The sequence below is a fragment of the Lathamus discolor genome, chromosome 6 (genome assembly GCF_037157495.1).
Source record: "Lathamus discolor isolate bLatDis1 chromosome 6, bLatDis1.hap1, whole genome shotgun sequence".
In the NCBI taxonomy this organism is placed as follows: Eukaryota; Metazoa; Chordata; class Aves; order Psittaciformes; family Psittacidae; genus Lathamus; species Lathamus discolor.
In genome coordinates, this window is record NC_088889.1 from 73,034,633 (window position 1) to 73,057,064 (window position 22,432).

Below are 22,432 nucleotides of genomic sequence, written 5' to 3' on the forward strand. Positions count from 1 at the left end.
TCCTAGAGATCCACAAACACAAATTTCTGCATTCATGAAGGCAACTCCCTGTATTTTTTTTTTTAATCTATTTTATTTGAGTTCTTTAAAATTGTCATGGTTGAAGTCCAGCCAGTAACTCAGAACCACGCAGCCACTTTCTCACACCTCCCCCCTGACCTTCTTCCTCCCCCCATTCACGGAGGGATGGGGAGGAGAATCAAAAGAATGTAACTTCCATGAGCTGAGATAAGAACAGTCCAGTAACTAAGGTATAACACAAAACCACTACTGATACCACCAATAATAATAATAATAAGGGAAATAACAAGGGAAGAGAATACAAACACTCACCACCCGCCAACGGATACCCAGCCTGACCCAAGCACCGATCTAGCCCTTCTGGGTAACTGCCCCCAGTTTATATACTGGGCTTGACGTGCTGTGGTATGGAATACCCATTTGGCTAGTTTGCGTCAGGTGTCCTGTCTCTGCTTCCTCCCGACTTCCCCTCCTCCCTGGCAGAGCATAAGACTCAGAAAGTCCTTGGTCAAAGTAAACATGACTCAGCAACAAATAAAAAAACATCGGTGTTATCAGCGCTGTTCCCAGGCTGAAAGTCAAAAACACAGCACTGCACCAGCTACTAAGAAGGAGAAAAATGACTGCTTCTGCTGAACCCAGGACAGTATCCACCCCTTATTCTATACCATTCACGTCATGCTCAGATCCCACATTTTTCAATATACCATCAGTCTTGTCTCTTATCATAGAATCATAGAATAGTTAGGGTTAGAAAGGTCCTTAAGATCATCTAGTTCCAAGCCCCGTGCCATGGGCAGGGACACCTCACACTAAACCATCCCACCCAAGGCCTTCAACACTGCCAGGAGCATTCACCACTTCCCTGGGCAACCGATTCCAGTGCCTCAGCACCCTTACAGTAAAGAATTTCTTCCTTATATCCAATCTAAACTTCCCTTGTTTAAGTTTTAACCCATTACCCCTTGTCCTATCACTACAGTCCCTGATGAAGAGTCCCTCCCCAGCATCCCTATAGGCCCCCTTCAGGTACTGGAAGGCTGCTATGAGGTCTCCACGCAGCCTTCTCTTCTCCAGGCTGAACAGCCCCAACCTTCTCAGCCTATCTTCATGCAGGAGGTGCTCCAGTCCCCTGATCATCCTCATGGCCCTCCTCTGGACTTGTTCCAACAGTTCCATGTCCTTTTTATGTTAAGGACACCAGAACTGTACACAATACTCCAGGTGAGGTCTCATGAGAGCCAAGTAGTGGGGCAGGATCACCTCCTTCGACCTGCTGGTCACACTCCTTTTGAGGCAGCCCAGGATACGGTTGACTTTCTGGGCTGCAAGCGCACATTGCCAGCTCATGTTCATTTTCTCATCAACCGACACCCCCAAGTCCTTCTCCACAAGGCTGCTCTGAATCTCTTCTCTGCCCAGCTTATAGCTGTGCCTGGGATTGCTCCAACCCAGGTGTAGGACCTTGCACTTGTCATGGTTGAACTTCATAAGGTTGGCATCAGCCCACCTCACAAGCATGTCAAGGTCCCTCTGGATGGCATCCCTTCCCTCCAGCATATCAACTGGACCACACAGCTTGGTGTCATCGGCAAACTTGCTGAGGGCACACTCAATCCCACTGTCCATGTTACCAACAAAGATGTTGAACAAGACCGGTCCCAACACTGATCCCTGAGGGACACCACTTGTTACAGGTCTTCAGGTGGACATTGAGCCATTGTCCACAACTCTTTGTGTGCGGCCAGCCATCCAGTTCTTTATCCACCAAGTGGTCCATCTATCAAATTCATGTCTCTCCAATTTAGAGACAAGGATGTCATCTGGGACAGTGTCGAACGCTTTGCACAAGTCCAGGTAGATGACATCAACTGCTCTACCCTTGTCCATCAGTTCTGTAGCCCCATCATAGAAGGCCACCAAATTGGTCAGGTAGGATTTCCCCTTAGTGAAGCCATGCTGGCTGTCACCAAGCACCTTGTTTTTCATGTGCCTTAGCATGGCTTCCAGGAGAATGTGCTCCAAGATTTTGCAAGGCACAGAGGTGAGACTGACTGGTCTGTAATTCCCTGGGTCATCTGTTTTCCCCTTCTTGAAAATGGGGGTTATATTTCCCTTTTTCCAGTCGTCAGTAACTTCACCTGACTACCATGATTTTTCAAATATGATGGACAGTGTCTTAGCAACTTCATTTGCCAGGGTTGGTGAGAACGCAATATAGTCAATATGATGGACAGTGTCTTAGCAACTTCATTTGCCAGGGCTGGTGAGAACGCAATATAGTCAATCTGCCAGGCCTCCCATATTTGTACTTCTGCCATCATCCCCCTTGCTGTTTGCCTTGCTTAACTGCAGCACATGTTTCACAGTCATGAATAACCTGGGCAACAGTGTCTATCGTTGAGTCCACCCCTCGATCACAAGCCCATCTGTATGTTGCATCTCTGCCCTGATGGCCTGAAGTGTCATGGGCCCACTGGGCCAAAAATAATTCACCCTTATGTTGCCGATCTTGCTCTGCTTCCACTGCTGCAGGGAATTTGCCTCTATCCATGAGTCAGTATAGAGTACTGGCCACTTTTCTCGTTCAGCAATGTCCAGGGCCAGCTGGATGGCTTTCACCTTGGCAAACTGACTCGGTTCACCCTCTCCTTCAGCAGTTTCTGCAACTTGTTGTCAGGGACTCCATACAGCTGCCTTCCATCTCCGATGCTTTCCCACAGTACAACAAGACCCATCAGTAAACAAGGCATACTGTTTTTCACTTTCTGACAGTTTATTATATGGTGGGGCCTCTTCAGCAAGCATCACCTCCTCCTCTGGTGACATTCCAAAATCTTTGCCCTCTGGCCAGCCCATGATGACTTCTACAATTCCTGGACGACTGGGATTTCCTGTTCAAGCTCGTTGTGTAACTAGGGCAGCCCACTGACTCCATGTAGCATCGGTTGCATGATGTGTACAGGAGACTCTGCCTTTGAACATCCAGCCTACCACAGGCAACCTGAATGCCAGGAGGACCTGTGCTTCAGTGCCAATCACTTCTGAAGCAGCTCAAACCCCTTCATAAGCTGCCAGTGTCTCTTTCTCACTTGGGGTATAGCTGGCCTCAGATCCTCTGTAACCCCGACTCCAAAAGCCAAGGGGTCGACCTCAAGTCTCCCCTGGAGCTTTCTGCCAGAAGCTCCAGGTTGGACCATTCTCCCCAGCTGCAGTGTAGAGTACATTTTTTACATCTGGCCCAGTCAAGACTGGTCCAAGGGCTACTGCATGAACTATCTCTTGTTTAATATGTTCAAAGGCTTGTTGGTGCTCAGGGCTTCATTTAAAATCATTCTTCTTCCAGGTCACATGATGGAGAGAGATTACAATCAAACTGTAATTTCAGATGTGCATTCTCCAGAACCCCACAACACCTAAGAAAGCTTGTGTTTCTTTCTTATTGGTTGGTGGAGACATTGCTGTTATCTTGTTGATCACATCTGTGGGGATCTGGTGACATCCATCTTGCCATTTTATTCCCCAAAACTGAATCTCCTGTGCAGGTCCCTTGACCTTATTCCGTTTTATGGCAAAGCCAGCTTTCAGCAGGATTTGGATTTTTTCTCCCTTTCTCAAAAATTTCTTCCACTGTATCGCCCCACACGATAATGTCATCAATGTATTGCAGGTGCTCTGGAGCTTGCCCCTGTTCCAGTGCAGTCTGGATCAGTCCATGGTAGATGGTAGGGCTGTGTTTCCACCCCTGGGGCAGTCGGTTTCAAGTGAACTGGACACCCCTCCAAGTAAAAGCAAACTATTGCCTGCACTCTGCTGCCAAAGGAATTGAGAAAAATGCATTGGCAATATCAGTTGTGGCATACCGCTTGGCTGCCTTTGACTCCAGTTCATAATGAAGTTCTAACATGTCCGGTACGGCAGCACTCAAGGGTGGTGTGACTTCATTTAGGCCATGATAGTCTGCTGTTAGTTTCCACTCTGTTAGACTTTTGCACTGGCCATACGGGGCTATTAAAGGGTGAGTGGGTCCTACTGGTCACTTCTTGGCTCTCCATTCTATGGATCAGCCTACAGATGGGAATCAGGGAGTCTCGGTTGGTGCGATATTGCTGCCAGCGCACTGCTGTGGTCGCGATTGGCACTTGTTGTTCTTCAAACTTCAGCAACCCCACAACAGAAGGATCCACTGAGAGACCAGGCAAGGTGGACAGCTGCTCAATTTCCTCTGTCTCCAAAGCAACAATACCAAAAGCCCATCAGTACCCTTTTGGGTCTTTGAAGTACCCTCTCCTGAGGTAGTCTATGCCAAGGGTGCATGGAGCCTCTGGACCAGTCACAATGGGGTGCTTTTGCCACATCCCCCCAGTCACGCTGATTTCAGCCTCCAGTACAGTCAACTCTTGAGATCCTCCTGTCACTCCAGAAACATAAATGGGTTCCACCCCTTGACAGCTTCATGGCATCAGGGTACACTGTGCACGCATATCTACTAGAGCCTTATACTTCTGTGGGACTGATGTGCCAGGCCATCTGATCCACACAGTCCAGTAAATCTGATTGTCCCCTACCTTTACCTGGTTGGATGCAGGGCCCCTCTAATAGTGGTCACAATATTGGTCACACAAAAGGGATTAGTCTTCTTTATGAAAGGAGCTGGAGTAAAATCAGTTCTTTCACTCCATCTGGGAACCTGCTCACCAGAGACTGAAGCCGCAGCTTTCATGGGATGACCAGCCTTGACCTTTTTCTCCTTTTAAATTCACGTACCTTTTCCTCCAGAGCTGAGGCGGTTTTCCATCCCACTTTCTCATGTCTTCTCCGTAATCCTGCAGGTAAAACCATAGGGTGGCCTGTGGCACGTACCTCCTGTATCATCATCTAATCCTAGACAAGACCCAAACCCCACTCAACTTTCGAGATCAGACGAAATGGCTGTGGGTAAAACACACTCTGTATGTGTGCCAACATGGTAATCGCCATCACAATCAGCAGGCAGGTCTCAAGGGTATCTAATGGCCATTCAAAACCGTCAGAACTCTTAAATGATGCGGTAAATAGTCTGGTAGGAGAGCTGGGAATGTAAGGGAATGTCTTCATAAGTTGACCACCCAAGGAGGGGAAAAAAATGATGTGTAATTGCTAAACACTTCTGTTATATACCTCCCAAAGTATAGAGATGATGACCACACTAGGAATGCAAGCCAAATCAGTTTCATGATCAATGAGTTTGTTGTATTATAAGCCATTACCATAAAGTACAGCAAAACAATAACCTTAGCCCAAGCCCCCAGCCAATAAACACTAAACCAGCAAATACTGGCTGTAAGTAAGCTAAGGCATGCTGAAACTCAATTGAATTTGAACAACAATTTTGAAAGCCAATAAATCAGCATTGTGACTAGTGACTATTAATCCAAAACAATGAGTGCTTATCACCAATACGATTAGACACACTCTGGTCAGATCTGTTATCTCAACCCTTTGTGCCCCACATTGGACGCCACAAAGAACTGTCATGGTTTAAGCCCAGCCAGTAACTCAGAACCACGCAGCCACTCACTCACTCCTCCGACCTTCTTTCTCCCTCTTTTTCCCAGATGGATGGGGAGGAGAATCAAAATAATGTAACTAACTCCCAAGGGCTGAGATAAGAACAGTCCACTAACTAAGGTATAACACAAAACCACTACTGATACCACCAATAATAATAATGATAAGGGAAATAACAAGGGAAGAGAATACAAACACTCATCACCCACTGATGGATGCCCAGCCCGACCCCAGCAGTGATCTCGTCCTTCCAGATAGCTGCCCCCAGTTTATATACTGGGCTTGATGTGCTGTGGTATGGAATACCCATTTGGCTAGTTTGCGTCAGGTGTTCTGTCTCTGCTTCCTCCTGGCTTCCCTTCCTCCCTGGCAGATCATGAGACTCAGAAAGTCCTTGGTCAGACAAAACATTTGAGCAGTAACTAAAAACATCAGTGTTATCAGTGCTGTTCCCAGGCTGAAAGTCAAAACCACAGCACTGCACCAGCTACTAAGAAGGAGAAAAATGACTGCTACTGCTGAACCCAGGACAAAAATATGTATAAAAGCAGAGATTAATTCACTATTAGGACTGTGATTCTGTCTTTGAAAGGCTTCATTCAAGTGATAATATTTTTTGTCAATATTTTGATTAAAACACAGACTTATAAAATCTGGCCTACTTTTCTTTACTTGTTTGCTGAATTTTAAAGTGCACTACTCAGTGCTGTGATGATATGGTTTAGCAACAGGGAAGTTAATTTGTCCTCTATCTCTCTCCAGTATACTTAAGAAGCATTTTTTTGGGTCATGGTTTTAAAAATGGCATCTTTACCTAAAGCAAATGTCTTTTTGACAGGGTTCTCCAAAGTTATGGTATACCCAGTGGTTATGTACCTTTTGATGTGTCACAATAAACTGCTTAACTTGTGGACTAACTAGCTTGACCCCAGTACTCACTGCTGAAGTTCACTTGAGAGCTCTGCAATCCATCAGGAAAGGATATGCAAATGGTATAGCATTGTCTTAAGAGGTTTTTGCGCTAATTAGCAAACCACTTATTTGCAGTGGTGATCTGCCCCAAGGATCTAGGATCAGAGTTCTGTCTTCCATCTCTGTAGTTTATTAATTCTTACTGCTTTATCATTGATATCCAAGTGTGCTTTTCAGGGGAGATGGTAATTAGATTCATGGTGAATATTAACACCAAAAATGCATGGGAAGTGTCAGTTCATGGTTGGGGTTTTATACTAACTTGCATGGGGACTTTATTAATTTTTTTCTTGCATATTAAATTGAGGCATAGACCTTGAACTGAAAGCAAAAAAAAAATTCCTGAATGAGGCCAGGATGGCTAATCTCAGACACTTGACTCCCTGTCCTATATAGTATGGAGAGGAAAAAAAAACCCAAACCTCCAAAAATTAAACACCAAGCAAATTATACTACATGCACCAATGGCCACTGCACAGAAGGGTATCTCATGGTAAACTAAGGAAGAGTAGAAATGTAGTAAAATGTGCAAAACTCAAGATATTTTTAGAAACATTGGCTGCTGTGAAATATTTTATAGTACCCCTTCTGCAACTGATATCCTTCCATGCCAGTGAGAGACAGAGAAGAACATGAAGGGAGTAGGATGGGAAATTTCAGATGTTATTTTGGACACACATATTGTGTACCAGCACACTTTCTTCCTGGGTACCCAACCTTAACCCCAGCCCCATTTTACTCCTTTGCTTTCAGCTGACGGACTGCAGGAGCAGGGACATCCTTAGCCAAGGACAATCTTCTCAAGCAGAACAGGGCAGCTGAACATGCCTTAGTGCCCAGAAGGGTTACATCAACTCCCCAATTTCTTTCCATTTGCTTTGTATAAAGTAAGAGAAAGACTCCTGCAGAACCACTAGAAACCTAAGCTACATTTAAAAGACACCCTCAGTACAAATTTAAGGTGACAGACAGATGCTCAACCATGGCAACAAGGGATGCAGTGCAAATACGAGAAGAGTCAGGTTGCCTGTATTTAGCAGCTCAGCAAAGAGTGAAAATTCTGACTGAGATCTTTCTGATGAAAAATCCACATAAACAAGAGGAAACATATAGCAAAAGACACTGCCTGTTTTAAGGCAGAAAACTGAAGCTATAAAATCAGAAAAACTGGCACAAGGACTTCAAGGGCTTGATACTACTTTTAGTAAGCTTTCTGTAAAACTTAATTACAATTAGCTGTGTAGGTTTTAACCAGGACTTCTGAGAGCTCCAGGATATGACAAAAGCTCTACAGTTGTGGAATAAATTTACAGTTAAGTCAGAGTATTATGAGGATTTATGGAATGTGTAGGAACCAGGGAATCACTCAAATAGAAATCAGACTGACTGAACACCTACAAATTCAAGTAAAGATGAATGGAATTTGACCTAATAGCCAGGAGACAATATTAAAATATCAGATATACTTAAAAGGTAAAACCTTACGCAAGCCTTGCATCAACCAACAACCCAAAGCTGTGCTCCAGGACTTACAAACGTTATCATTGGTCCTCTACATAAAAAGTTCTCTTCAAGGACGGTTTCCTTGGGTAGTGTTCAGAATCTCAGTCTTACTTGTCTGCTAATTGATTTTTCATATCAAATATCAATTCTCTTCCTTGAAGCAGTAATAAAAAAGGAGCTCCTTCTTTCCTCTGTCTGAACTGGTCTGGTTCTTCCTCTAGAATTGTGAGTAGTTTCTGACCCATTGCAGCTTCTTCAGTTTTAAATTTTTTTGATCTTTCTAACTCTGTGATGCAAGCCCACATCTCTTCTACTAAATAAAGATTCTTACTGTATAGAAGATGGAAATAACAAGAGCCTTCAGGTTCAGTGTTCCCAAGTGCTCATAGATTTTTAATCAGTCATGTCTGTTAGTTCTGATTCTCTTGTAGGAAGTTCTGTGCAGCAGCCAAGACACCAGAGCTGCTGACATACAGATTTAGCAGGGAAGTGTTTCACCTGGCCATGATCAGAAAGTTATCTTTAACTGAAAAGACACCTGAAGTATTTTATGTATGTCCCTTTCCTCCCTAAGGACACCCTAAAGTTTCCTCTAGACATGCAGTAACTTGAACATGGACAAACATTCATGCCACCATTACATTACAGCTAGTTTTGTGATAACTGAGGCATCCAACTGTGCCAAAGGTGAAAAGTACATTGTGAGGAAGCCTGCTTACTTCATCTTGAAGACCCCTGCCCACGATCACAGGAGGTCAATGCACAAGCACCAAGAGGAGGAGATTTATGATAATGAATTTCTGGAATTAAATGTAATAGCCCCACCACTCTCTCGGGAATCTAATGAATATGCATGTTTGTGTGTAATAAATATCTGCTTGCTTAATCCCTCAGTGTGCAAATTAGGAGGAGCAATCCCCCTTGGACCCGGCTCCATAATAAACATACCTCCTTGAGTTGTGGAGTCTGATTACATCTGTAAATCGATGGGTCCGGATGGAATGCACCCACGGGTGCTGAGGGAGCTGGCGGAGGTCATTGCTAGGCCACTTTCCATCATCTTTGGTAAGTCGTGGGAAATGGGCGAGGTGCCTGAGGATTGGCGGATGGCAAAGGTCACACCAATCTATAAGAAGGGCAAGAAGGAGGACCCGGGTAATTATAGACCGGTCAGCCTTACCTCCATCCCTGGAAAGATGATGGAACAACTTATTCTTGACTCCATCACTAGGCATATCAAGGATGAGGGGGTCATTAAGAACAGCCAACATGGTTTTATGAGGGGGAAGTCATGTATGACCAACCTTATAGCCTTCTATGAGGAAGTGACTAGGTGGAGGGATGATGGTAGAGCGGTAGATGTGGTTTTTCTTGATTTCAGTAAGGCATTTGATACTGTCTCCCACAGCATCCTCATAGATAAGCTGAGGAAGTGTGGGCTTGACGATCAAGTAGTGAGGTGGATCGAGAACTGGTTGAAAGGAAGAAGGCAGAGAGTTGTGGTCAATGGCGCAGAATCTAGCTGGAGGTCTGTGACTAGTGGAGTTCCTCAGGGGTCGGTGCTGGGACCGGTGCTGTTTAATATTTTCATCAATGACCTGGATGAGGGAACTGAGTGCACCCTCAGCAAGTTTGCTGATGACACAAAACTGGGAGGAGTGGCTGACACACCAGAGGACTGTGCTGCCATTCAGCGAGACCTGGACAGGCTGGAGAGTTGGGCGGGGAGAAACTTGATGAAATTTAACAAGGGCAAGTGTAGAGTCTTGCATCTGGGGAAGAACAACCCCATGTACCAGTACAGGTTGGGGGTTGACCTGCTGGAAAGTAGTGAAGGGGAAAGGGACCTGGGGGTCCTGGTGGATAGGAGGATGACCATGAGCCAGCAATGTGCTCTTGTGGCCAAGAAGGCAAATGGCATCTTAGGGTGCATTAGAAAGGGAGTGGTTAGTAGGTCAAGAGAGGTTCTCCTCCCCCTCTACTCAGCTTTGGTGAGGCCGCATCTGGAATATTGCGTCCAGTTCTGGGCCCCTCTGTTCAAGAAGGACAGGGAATTGCTTGAAGGAGTCCAGCGCAGAGCCACAAAGATGATTAAGGGAGTGGAACATCTCCCTTATGAGGAGAGGCTGAGGGAGCTGGGTCTCTTTAGCTTGGAGAAGAGGAGACTGAGGGGTGACCTCATCAATGTTTACAAATATGTGAAGGGTAGGTGTCAGGATGATGGAGCAAGGCTTTTTTCAGTGATATCCAGTGATAGGACAAGGGGCAATGGGTGTAAACTGGAGCATAGGAAGTTCCACGTTAACATCAGGAAGAACTTCTTTACTGTAAGAGTGACAGAGCACTGGAACAGGCTGCCCAGGGGGGTTGTGGAGTCTCCTACACTGGAGATATTCAAGGCCCGCCTGGACAAGTTCCTGTGTGATGTACTGTAGGTTACCCTGCTCTTGCAGGGGGGTTGGACTAGATGATCTTTTTAGGTCCCTTCCAACCCTTGGGATTCTGTGATTCTGTGAGTCCATGCATCGGCAGGGGAGAACTGCCTAAGATCTCATCTCATTCTCCTCTCTGTCAGTTTAAGGCCATTCTTCTTTGTCCTATCACCCTATTTCTTGTCTGGATTTCCAAACCCTACTGCTTGCTGTGAGGGACAGCCATGCCCCAGAGCCTTACTCATTTCTTTATCAAGCCCTATTTTCACATCAGGAAAGGCACAGGCCCTCACTGTTGCTACTATGAAGATTATTTGCTGGGGCTTTGTGCCTTGTTTGGGTAGAAAACATTATTCAAATGGGGAAAAAAATATACTTACCCTTTCAATCATATAGAGGCTTTGGTGGGGGTTTTTTGTTGGTGGGTTTTTTGGTTTTGGTTTTTTTTTTTTGGGGGGGGGGGGTGTCTGTTTGTGGGTCGGGATTTTTTTCCTCTTTTTTCCTTCATTACCAGGACCCAGCTCTTGTGGCAACTCAAAACATCTTAATTTGTGCTCAGATGGTTCCTATCTATCTATCTACGTACCTACCTACCTGTTCTCGTGCAGTACCTTCTACTAGCTTAAGAAACTACCTTATTTCCCCATTTCTTACATGAGACACTTCTGTTGACACATCCTAGAGGGCCCCAAAGTATCGCATTTTGTACTCCAGTTTATGTTGATCCAGTTTCTGCCTTTTGTATGCACCAGTTTTAATTCTCTTTACTAAATTTCCTCTTTCGGCCGAGGACGATCCCTCCACTTTATCACGTTGCTTTCCTAATCGGATCCTTACCCTTTAGGCTCCTTTCAACCCCGCCAAGCCCTGGCTCAGCCTGGCGGGGGAGGCCCCGGTACGTACCGGCGGAGGCCTCCGCGGGAGGGGCGGGCCTGCGGTATGGGAGTAGCGGCGGAGAGAGGTGAGCGCTGCCGGGCAGAGAGGAGAGGAGGCCCGGCACGGGGTGCGGGTCCCGCGGATGGTGCAGCGTTGTCCCACCCGGGCCGGGCTGAGCTGAGCTCGCTGAGGGGGCTTGGCGGGGCCTGAGGGAGTGGAGGGCCGGGCCGTGAGGGGAGGTGAGGAGGGAGGTGAAGGCTGAGGTAGGTGCTCTCTGCCACCAAGCCACGTACAGGTTCGTGGTGCTTCCTCTTCAACTGCCTCCTCACCTTTGGGTGGTACTTCTGCTTCGACATCCCCGGTTCTGCAGGAGCAGTTTCAGGGGGTAAGTGAGAGGCGTTCGCCTGGGCTTCGCTCTGGCAGTGCAGAGGGTGGGGACGGCAGAACTCAGCCCTTGGTCCCCAGTAGAGTTTCAAAACCTTTTCTTACGGTGTCGATAGAGGAGTCGTGCTCTGAGATCTTACGTGCCCGATGCTGGGGGTGAGGGGTTGTTTTGCTGTGAAGACACACAAAGCCAGGACAAGCTGTGAGGGGTTAGAACAGGTTACGCATAGGAGCTGTGGCTGCCCCATCCCTGGCAGTGTTCAAGGCCAGGTTGGACGGGGCTTCGAGCAACCCGGTCTAGTGGAAGGTGTGCATGCCCGTCACACGGAGCTGGAACTGGATGAGCTTTAAGGTCCTTTCCAACTCTCAAACCAGTCTGGAATCCTCTAAAAAAAACTAGTTACATTCTCAAATGCTAGAAAAATATGTTGTTTAGGGTTCAGAGTGATGTTTCGGGTGATTTCAAGGGTTTCTCCAGGAATGCTAGAATCCCAAAGTTCTTACCTTAATTCCTGACTACTTGACTCATTTAGCTCGTTATCGCATTTGTTTCACGTCTTGATGATTCTACTCACGTGTGCCCTCTGTTGGCACAGCTGCTGTCCTGTACTTTGCTTCCGCAGTAAAGGCATGTCCTGGGCTCAGCAGTAGCAGTCTTTTTTTCTCCTTAGTAGCTGGCGCAGTGCTGTAGTTTTCGGCCTGGGAACAGCACTGATAACACTGATGTTTTTAGTTACCGCTCAAATGTTTTAGTCTGACCAAGGACTTTCTGAGTCTCATGCTCTGCCAGGGAAGAGGGAAAGGCGGGAGGAAGCAGAGGCAGGACACCTGACCCAAACTAGCCAAAGAGGTATTCCATACCACAGCACGTCATGCCCAGGATGTAACTGAGAGTTACCCGGAAGGGCTAGTTCACTGCTCGGTCAGGCTGGGTATTGACAGGTGGTATTGTATTCTCTTCCCTTGTTATTTCCCTTATCATTATTATCATTGGTGGTAGCAGCAGTGGTTTGTGTCATACCTTAGTTACTGGGCTGTTATCTCAACCCAGGGGAGTTACACTCCTCCGGGACTGGGGGGGGGTGGGGGTGGAGAAAAGGGGGCAGTGAGTGAGCGGGCTGTGTGTGTTACTGACTGCACTTAAACTATGACATATACTCGACTTAACCAAGAAATATATTTAGCATGCCATTAACCCATTAGATTTAGACAGTGAAGGCCAGGCTAAATTTGGTGCAGTTTGTCATTGCAAACAGGAGTAAAAAGAGGAAAATAGGTCAGCATTTATTCCTTAACTTTCCACAGCTTATGTAGGTCTGTGGGAGAAGAGTCATGTGGGAGAGGAGTAAATGAAAGGTTCTTTTGTATTTTGTTACCTAGTTAACTGTATAGCATAGTGCAACCAAGCCATATTTTTCTGTGCTAGAAGCTGGGCAAACAGTGGTTTTAGTTCATATTTCAACTCTGGCCAATTTAGCCTCCACCTGCTACACAAGTGGTACAGTGGTAGTCAGAGCATCCATGACAGTGCTTGCAGTGAAGACACTTGTTTCTAGAGAAGCGTTTTCCCACAGCTTCAGATGTTTCTACAACAGCACATCTGAGGAGTTTGTAGGTATAATGGCTGTATGAAAGTCATGTGGTTAATGTCATGTTGTCGTTGTGCTTATTAACAATGTTAAGCTTGTTCCTGCTGCTGTGGAAGACCTGGTGTCCATTTCCTAATGCAGGTAGATTTTTAGTAGTGGAAGCTCTAGGGTTTTTTTCCTGATCAGGTGGTGTTGAGGAGATGTTGTTTTTCAGTAGCAAACTCGATGTTACTAAGCCATGCCATGATTACCAGTTTCCTGCTGTTCAGCAGATGCATTATAGCTGTGAATTAATATGGGATACTGCTAAGTTTCATATTTACACACTGCTTAAGATGTTAGAGTACATAATGAAGAGTCAGATCAAGCTAAGCTATAGCCAAGAAACTAAAGGATCAGGTAAACCTCATGGTGTAGCCTCCTGGCTTGTCTTGTGGACTGGAGTGTGTGGAAACTGCTGAGTTTCTGAAAGTGTTGCCACAGGAAGGGGAAGGGAAGATGTGCAGTGCTGGTGGCTGGTCGTTTATCGATTGGTAAGGGCTGGCTGCCTGGGAGAAGACACAAGTCCTCTAGTTCCTGGTTGTGGAGGTGGGAACTGAGTAGGAGAACTAGAAATCTAGTAGGCAAGAGTTTAACTTAATTTTTAAAGGGACACTGGGTTTTCATCTGTGTCTGCTGCCTACCAAAGGCTCTGTGACTTGTTATGCAGAACTTGACCTGCCCTAGTGGAACTCATGGTAACAGCACTGGGCGTAACAGCATGCTTGGCTGTGTCGAAGGCTTGGGAGTGACAGCTGCACAATACAACTTGTATGCAATTTGTGCTTGGACATAAGTCACTTTTCTCTTGCTTTGAGGGGTGGGGTAGTTTACCCATTGCTTCCCATGAACAAGACATCAATGTTCCTGTTTTTGTTTTCTCCTAGAAATGCAGTAGTGATTATTCTGGCTGGATTCCTGATTGATAAACTAGGAAATGGCTCTAAGTTCTGTGCACTAAGTAATTTATTCTCATACTGAAGTGGGATTTCAGGCTGTTCTTTCAGTTCAAAGGGGTAATCAAAGGTTCCACTTCAGTAAGGTCACAGAGAGATGGGAGAGGAGGGACAGCTCTGTGTGTGGAGCACGTGACTGTTAGTTGAGCAGCTCTACTGAGGCAATCGAGACATTTTCACCATTTGACCACTGACTTACCTGAATTTACACAACAGTGCAGTAAATATGTTTTCCTCTGACACGCACATTACCAGGGAATAGCATTATCAGTTTTCTATGGGACAAACTGATAAAGCAGTATTCTGTTCCCTGCTCTGACATTTGTTCTGGCATGTGCCATAAATCTCAGTCCCAGCAAATGCAGTTGTGCTCCATCTCTGTGTCACTAAGGTAAACATCCTACAAATGAGGAGATAGAGGCACAGGGAAGGAGATGGCTTGCTCTAGGCCATGGTCTGTAGTAGAAATCAGGATAGGAACAGGGACTCCAGAGAGTTCAAAGCCCTCTGCTTCACCCTGATACTCTAACGTTCCACCATGATAACATCAGTATTTTGAGGATTCCCAGGTAATTTCATAAAGAGACCAGTCTTTACAAAATTAAAATAATGAGGGTAAACTGATGGAAGCCTACAGGTACTCTGGTGTGTTTTGAGGTTACTCTTTTGCACAGACTGCTTTTGTCCTTATCTCAGCATGTCTGTTGAGGTTTGTGTATTTATTTTTTTTCCTTCTGTTTCTCCCTAGTGGCTGTCTTTGTTTTCTCTCTTCTGACTGTGTTAGGATCATCAGTCTTTGCTTTAGGTGCACATTTCAAGGGGTCATCATACCTCCTGCCAATGATGCTAACAGGAAGACTGCTCTTTGGCTCTGGAGATGGGTCACTTACTAGTAAGGAATTCACATTTCTTAATTACACCTCACTGAAGGGTGGTCATGATACATTTGTATTTTGCCTCCTAAACTACCGGCTTCACCTGCTCTGCAGCAGGAACCTGCATTGCTAACAGAACACTGCTTCTTGAAGGGTTGCATAGATTTAATGTGTGCTGAAATTTTGAAAGTCTTCCCCTCTAATAAGTTTGTTCTTCTCCAAGAGGTGGGAACTGAAAGTATTGCTATGCCTTTGGGGTTGTTTTTTGCTTGCCTTGTTTGAGGGGTAAGTTCACCTCCCATGTCCCAGCATGATTTAAAATGGACTGTGAAGTTGACAAGTAATGTCTCCACTTGGGATGTGTAGAGGTATCTTACTCCCTCTCAAGCACTCTGACTTGAGAGGGTGGTGTTGTTCCTGTGCAGTGCTTTTGGCCACTTCTGTCTGTACACTAGATAAAATCCTGTCTTCTCCAAGTTGTGCAGAATTGTATCGCAGCCTTCTGGTTCAAGGGGAAGGAACTGGCACTGGCATTTGGACTGACTTTGTCTTTCTCCTGACTTGAGACTGTCCTCAACTTCTTCTTCACCCAGCAGTTTGAGGCAAAATTTGGAATACAGTGGACACTCTGGGGAGGTGAGTTTCTCTGATGCTCTGGCCTTTTGTTTTTTGGACTTAAGTCTAGCCTGTTCCATCCACTTATGAGAAGTGCCTGAAAAGGATGGTGAAGTTAGCAGGAGAAACATTATTTCCTAGTTTTTCCTGTTGCATTCTGTATGCAATGGAGAGATGTTTTCTTCATGGGTGCCTCCACAATGAGGAATTTCTAACACCTCTTGTGTTTTATCCAGGTACCCTGCTCTGTGTGCTTGGTTATGTTTCAGCCCTCACAGTCAGTGTACTAGATAAAGTGGGCATAAAGTAGCAGAGCTTGGATGGGATTATCCAGCAGGAATGCAAAAACGTGGTACGTGGTGCACAGACAGCTTTTCCATCTTGATCTGTGAAAGCCTGGGGTGGGGGAGCTCTGCTTTTGCAGTGCAGGGAAAGCTGCAGTGGGTCTGCTCCTGGCCAGAAGAGAGCATTTACGCTCGTTAAACCTTGCAGAGCAGTTCTTCGGGTAAAGCTGAGGTTATTGCAACTGCAAGCTACCAAACAAGTGTCAGTTTTCTGTTTGGAGTTTGTGTATTTGCAGTCTTCAGAGACTCTAAATGCAATTACTTTTCTGAGCCAGTCACTTCTTGACTGTAGGTGACTCAGAAGAGGAGTTTATACATAAAACTAGAGAGCAGCTTCCCTCTGGAACTGCTTTCTGGCTCACAGGATCCATGATAGAAAATAGTTGATATGGTCAGTGCTGAACTGTCTTTTGCTGGCCCTTATCTTCCATTCCTCATTTCATTCTGTCTAGCAACAAGGATTATGGACAATAGGTTGCAATCTTCATGGCACTTAAATCTCTTAGCTTCCTTCTCATGATATAGTTCTTAATGGTTTCTGTAGCTTAGGGTTGTGATTCGTGTTTGTCCTGTATCTTTCAACTGTTTCACTGAAGTTTTTGTAGTCAGCTGTTTAGAGCAGTCTCTTGCAGCCATAACCTTTATAAAACTAAGAAGAAAGCTTTTGTTTTGTTTCGCTTCCTTGAGTATTGTGATCTAAGGAGTGCTTTGGAGTCAGCACATGCTAAATTTCACTCAGATGTTAGTGAGCTGTCTTTCAATTCCCTTTTACCTGCTATTACTTCTTGCATTTTCTGTGACTTTCAATGGCTTGCAGAAAGTGATGTTAGTGTGAGGCTGAAGGTTGTTTCCTGGTGAGTGAGGGCACATCTTCTCTTTGCAGCGGATTCAGGACATCAAGTGACTTTGCCTCTGCTACTGGCTGCTGGTCCTCACCATCATGTTCTTCTATAATAATAGAATCTTTCCCTTTGTGGCAGATGCCAGGTATTGCTCGGTGGCTGTAGTCCCACTGACTGATACAGGCCCATCAGAGCCGCTGCAGGCCCTTGATTTTTCACTGACTTGGAAATATGGGGGTAATATGTTTTTTCCTTGTGGTCATGAAGCACAGAGAAAGATGACTTCAACACCTAGTCAAAGACTGGAGGGTGCTTTGGCCTTCAAAGATGAGGGAGGCTTCTGAAGGAAAGCAAAAATAACTTAAAGGGAAATGATTAAAACAATATTTAAAGCTTGGAACACTGTCAAAGGAGGCTCAGAACATTTGGGAGGAGGGGAAGAAATCCTTTATTTAAAACACAGCCTGTAGATGTATCACCTTTCTAATAGTCCAAGGAAGTGGCTGTCTTTGGAGCAGGGTAGGGGTGTTTGCTTCACAGGCCTAGGGCAGTTCTGTCCTGGAGTTCTTGCATATTCTCTGCTGTGTTTGGAACAAAGTTAAGTTGGCATCAACCAGGGTTTGCAGGTGAGGAAGCCTTTGTGTCCCAGTGCAAGGTTTTCACACTTCCTATTGTATGCCTTCATCTGCTTAAAACAAAGCATCGACCTGTCGGACAAAACTGGGACTCCAGCTTCTGTCCTGTGGCTCTGCCATGGGCTTGTTATTTTGCTGCTTTTCTCCTGTTTGTGGATGATGCGGCATCCACCCCATAATGAGCATGAACTTTTGTATTAGCAAAGACCCACCATAAAAAAAAGAACATTATTTTGGTAGTATTTAATGAGTGATGTATAGCAAGCCACAGTGAAATTAGGAGTGAAGAAATGTCATCATCATTGTCATAATACACATACAAGTGACCTCTTACCAGTAAGATAAAGACATTAGAGATGAAAAAGATATCCAGGCCTGAGGAGACACTGTCTCCATTCATCACAGAGTCCACATTTCTGCAATTCTGCCAACCTGCAGAGTTGGGTTTTTTCCTCTCTGTGGAGCAAAGTTCAGGCACCAGGAGTTACCTTTAACACCCCCTGTCTGACAAAAAATGCTGTGCTGCTTCCCAGGTGGGAAAATAGTGGTCCCAAGGCCACGGGTGTGGTGACTTCTGCTGCAGTAAACCTTCAGGGAACAGCGTCTTGTTTTATAAACTTTGCTGCCAGCAGAAGTCCAGAGGCTCACTGGTATGAAGGGTAAGCATCCAGGTAAGTGGCCAAACCAGGCTTAAGTAGCTACAAGATCGCTAAATAAACTAGTGTCCTGGGTTCAGCTGTAAGTTACTTTTCTCCTTCCTAGTAGCTGGTGCAGTGCTGTGTTTTCAGCTTTAGTCTGAGAGCAACACTGATAACACAACGATGTTTTTAGTTGTTGCTAAGTAATGCTTACTCTGATCTTTCTAAGCTGATGCAACTGTATGACTGTAAGTTCTGTAAAGAATTACAGAAAATTTTAACACCATTTTTGCACACCCTTAAAGAAGGTGAAAGGCTGACTTGTGACAATGAAAACACAATTTGGTCTGGATGCTCTTGGCTCTAAACAGGTCTCCTTAAAGATGCCAAGGGGGGGAATCCTCCTATTTCTGAAGTGCAGGTGTTCAATTTAAATGCCGATCTTTGCTGTTGGGTTATTTTTAACTCTTTTTCCTGCCCCTTAGCATTCTCACCCCTGGATTGATAATGATTTCTGCTTCTTCAGAGAGAATGTACAAAATCCATCTGTGTGTTTTGGACAGGTGACAGCAAATCACTGCACCTGAGCTGTGCTGATGTAATTGAGTATGTGCCCAGCTTTAACGTGCATTTCTACTCTGCACTTGCAGAAACATCTTGAAAATGGCCGTTTAAACACCAGCTTTACTGGTGTACACCGGAAGATTGAAAAACAAAGGCTTGGTACTACAAACCAGATGGAATCAAACTTGTTTACAAGTCCTCCCATTAAAACCCTTCTTTTCCCTGTTTGTGCTCAGACTGACTTTTTGACAAAATAACCAGATCAAGAATCCTAATTATGTAATTTCTCCCCTTCATTTCATTTTTAGCAAGTTTATCCAGGATAAATACTCTAGTTACAGTCAGCAGGCGGCCACTTAGATTGCTGGGGCAGTGTATGACAGCTACCTCGTTCTGTCTGCAGCAGCTGGCATGTTAATCTTGAGTATCCAGACCCAGAAGTGCTTGCTGGTAACTTTTTCCTGACTTTCTGAAATGTCCTTGTTACAGCCCCCTTAACCAGAATTTAGCTTGTTGTTGCTGAACATGCAGGCCTTTTAATTCCTTGCAAACTGCAAGAGGCACTTTATTCTGAATTAGTTTACAAGAAATACTGTTAACCTGTTTTTCCCTCTGTCCCTAATCGCGCTATGGTAGCATCAAACCACAGGAAGTGTGGTATGTTTTGGGAAGTCTGAGACTGGAACAGAAAGGATCAGGACAAGCTTTGCAAGTAGATGGGAAGGGACGACCTGCGTGTCATCAGTCCCTGTTTTGTCAAACTCCTCCTTATTTCCCTAATTGTCAGGGCATAATGGTGGGGATTTCTTCCCCCTTTATTAAAGCTGCCATTTCACATGAATAATGGACACTGATTCTGACAAGTGTTTCAGCCTCAGTTCAGGAGGACACAAGAGGAACTAGTATATATGCCTGCTATAATATTGGCAGCTAGGAAATGATGACACTACGAGTCACCCCAGTGCACTCTGCACAGCCACTCCTGTTACCAGGGCCTGTGGGATGCTGGGATCCCTTGTAAGAGGACTCCGTTTCCTTTACCAGGACTATGTTGGACTGAGAGGTGTCTGCTGTCAGCTGTGCTGCACTGACTCTGCCAGTCTTTGCTCTCCTGGCATTTATGTTTGTTCCTCTGTTAGTCTCCACTGTCTGGTTGGGGATTACTTACTCCGTTGCTGCTGTAAGTTCACAACTCTTCTGCTGCAGTTGGATGTTCTGGAGCTGTGCTCCTCCCTCCTGGGTGGCCTGTGTCACTGCCCTGGTGTCTGGATGAACAGGTTTAGCAGCCACAGTTTGAAGTCACTGGCTCCCCAGTCCTGCAGACTGGTTAGTGACAAATAACCCCAAAGAATACAGAACAAAAGACAAAGCAGAGTAAGGGACCGTTTGTTACAGCATGAAACATTAATGTGCTTGTGATTTTCTTAGTGCTTTTTTACCTTGACTGTAATACCTGAATCTCCTTTGAGTCTTATGAGCTAAACCATTAGGTTTAATTCCCCTTCAGCAATCTGGAGTCTGGTTATTCCAGTTTCAAATAGCATTTGTTGTCTATGCTGTCTTAAGCTGTTTGAAAAATTGGGGAACAGTCTAGAACCAGGCAATAGGTTGGGAGGTATAAATAGCAGAGGCTTTGAAGACAAAGAACATGTTTATTTAGTGGGAATAATTCGTTTTTAAACCAACAACCATCTAACAGCTTTAAATAAGGCTGTGATTCCTCTCCTCGTTCCTCCCAGCAGGCTAGTATGTGGCTATCCATACCTCTTGTGGTCCCCCAAGCAACCTTAGGGATGGCACTGGGGCTTTCAACTTCCGCACAGATGGTTGGAGTTGGCCTTTTGAATCTGATCATGGGATGCATTGTAGGAACACAGTCCAGGTGGGAATGCTGCTGCTTATTTTTCAAGCAAAGACATCAATCAACAGTGCTTGAGTGGAGTGAACAGAAATCAGTGTATTTGCAACCTGATGCTGCAAGAAGCTAGAGAGGGGCCTTAAATATCTTCAGGTGACTGGTTGTTCTATCCTGTTTTGGCCTTTTCTAGTGAATTAAAGACCCCCCTGTGGTGATAATCTTTATGTTGGCAAACACTGTAGCATGCACTGCTGCCTCCATTAGCCTCAGTGTTGTGGACAAGAGACAGGTAAGTGTGATAAGAGGTAAAGAATAGCCTGGCATCACCAAGTTGCTTTTATTGATGTAATAGCTGTTGGGTGTGTATTCCAGCAGTTCCCCTTACATAAAAATGGGACTGCATAAAAAGAGAACTCTCAGCTATAGTACTGCTGCAGTGTGTATTAGTCTTACCTACTTTTGAACTGTTGGTGGCTGTGGTTTTTGGCAAAGTGAGGGGCAGGGCCAAGACACAGTGTAGCAGTACATGTGTCCAGGAAGAACTGTCTCCTTTTGGTCACTAATTGCTGCTTTGAACTTCTAGGGTGCAACACTGAACAGAACAAGAAAGGGCGCACATGTGGAGCAGGACAGAAGCCCTGCAGGTGCAGCACCACTCTTTGGTGATGGAACAGGGGATGAGGGCTCTGTCAGCTGAACCTTGGCTGCATGAGAACAGTGACAGCTGCCAGGCACAGCACTGATCACTTCCACTTTAAAGTAGATTTTTATCCTGTGTATTTTAAACGTCTTTGAAGGAAACTGTCCACAGAAAGTTAACTTTTCCACTTTGTTATGCCTGGCACATATGCAGGAGGTGTTTACTGCATGGTTCTTGGATATTCTCCAACACGCAGAAACCTGCATTGGGCAGCACTTCAAGAGCAACATTACAGTGAATATAATGGACCCAGCTGAAGCTTGTTCATAAGGCATTGGAGAGCTGCTTCTCAGTCCTGCACCAGCACTGCCACAGGAGCTGTGATGGAGATCAGTAGCAAAGCAGGCAGGCATAAGAACCCTGTACATCAGCCCTTGCTAACCCTCAGACTGGGGTTGCAGTTACTCTTCCAGCTGAGCGTGCAGCTCTCACTAAAAGAACAGCTCTGCTCAAGCTGCATTTCATACAAACACTGTAGACTGAAAGCAACTGAGGCAAGGGCAGCATCCAGTGATTAACTGATTCACTGGAAAGAATGTGCTCAGAGAGCAACGTTTTCCAATTTTTAAGTTAGGCTGTGAGTTCATTTCACAGCACAGACAATTAAAAACTCCTTGTTGGAGTCTGGTGCAGCAGAAATTTGGGGGTGGGGTGAAGAGTCACATACCTGCAAAATCAGACTCCGCTAGTTTGGTGGCAACATCCTGAGCTCATCTGGTCTAGCACCCTCTGCTCAAGCAGGATCAGCTGCAGCAGGTTGTCCAGGACTGTGTCTGGTTGGAGCCTGAGCATCTCCACAGATGGACACTCTACAGCCTATCCCGGTGACCTCCCTCACAGCAAAAAAGTGCTTGCTTGTGTTCAGGTGGAATCTTGTGTGGTGTAATATGTGCCTGTTGCTCCTCATCAAGAGGAGAGCCTAGCTCCCCTGTCCTCATACTCTCCAGCAAGACTCACCACCCGGGGAGGTCTCCCTGAGTCTTCTCTTCCCCAGGCTGAGCAACCCCAGCTCCCTCAGCCCCTCCTCTGAGGAAAGAGG

General features: G+C 45.5%; 1 pseudogene; it reads left to right on the forward strand.

Moving 5' to 3' along the window:
- Positions 1-11,417: 11,417 nt before the first annotated feature.
- On the forward strand, positions 11,418-21,880 carry LOC136016400 (major facilitator superfamily domain-containing protein 1-like; annotated as a pseudogene).
- The last annotated feature ends 552 nt before the right edge of the window (positions 21,881-22,432 follow it).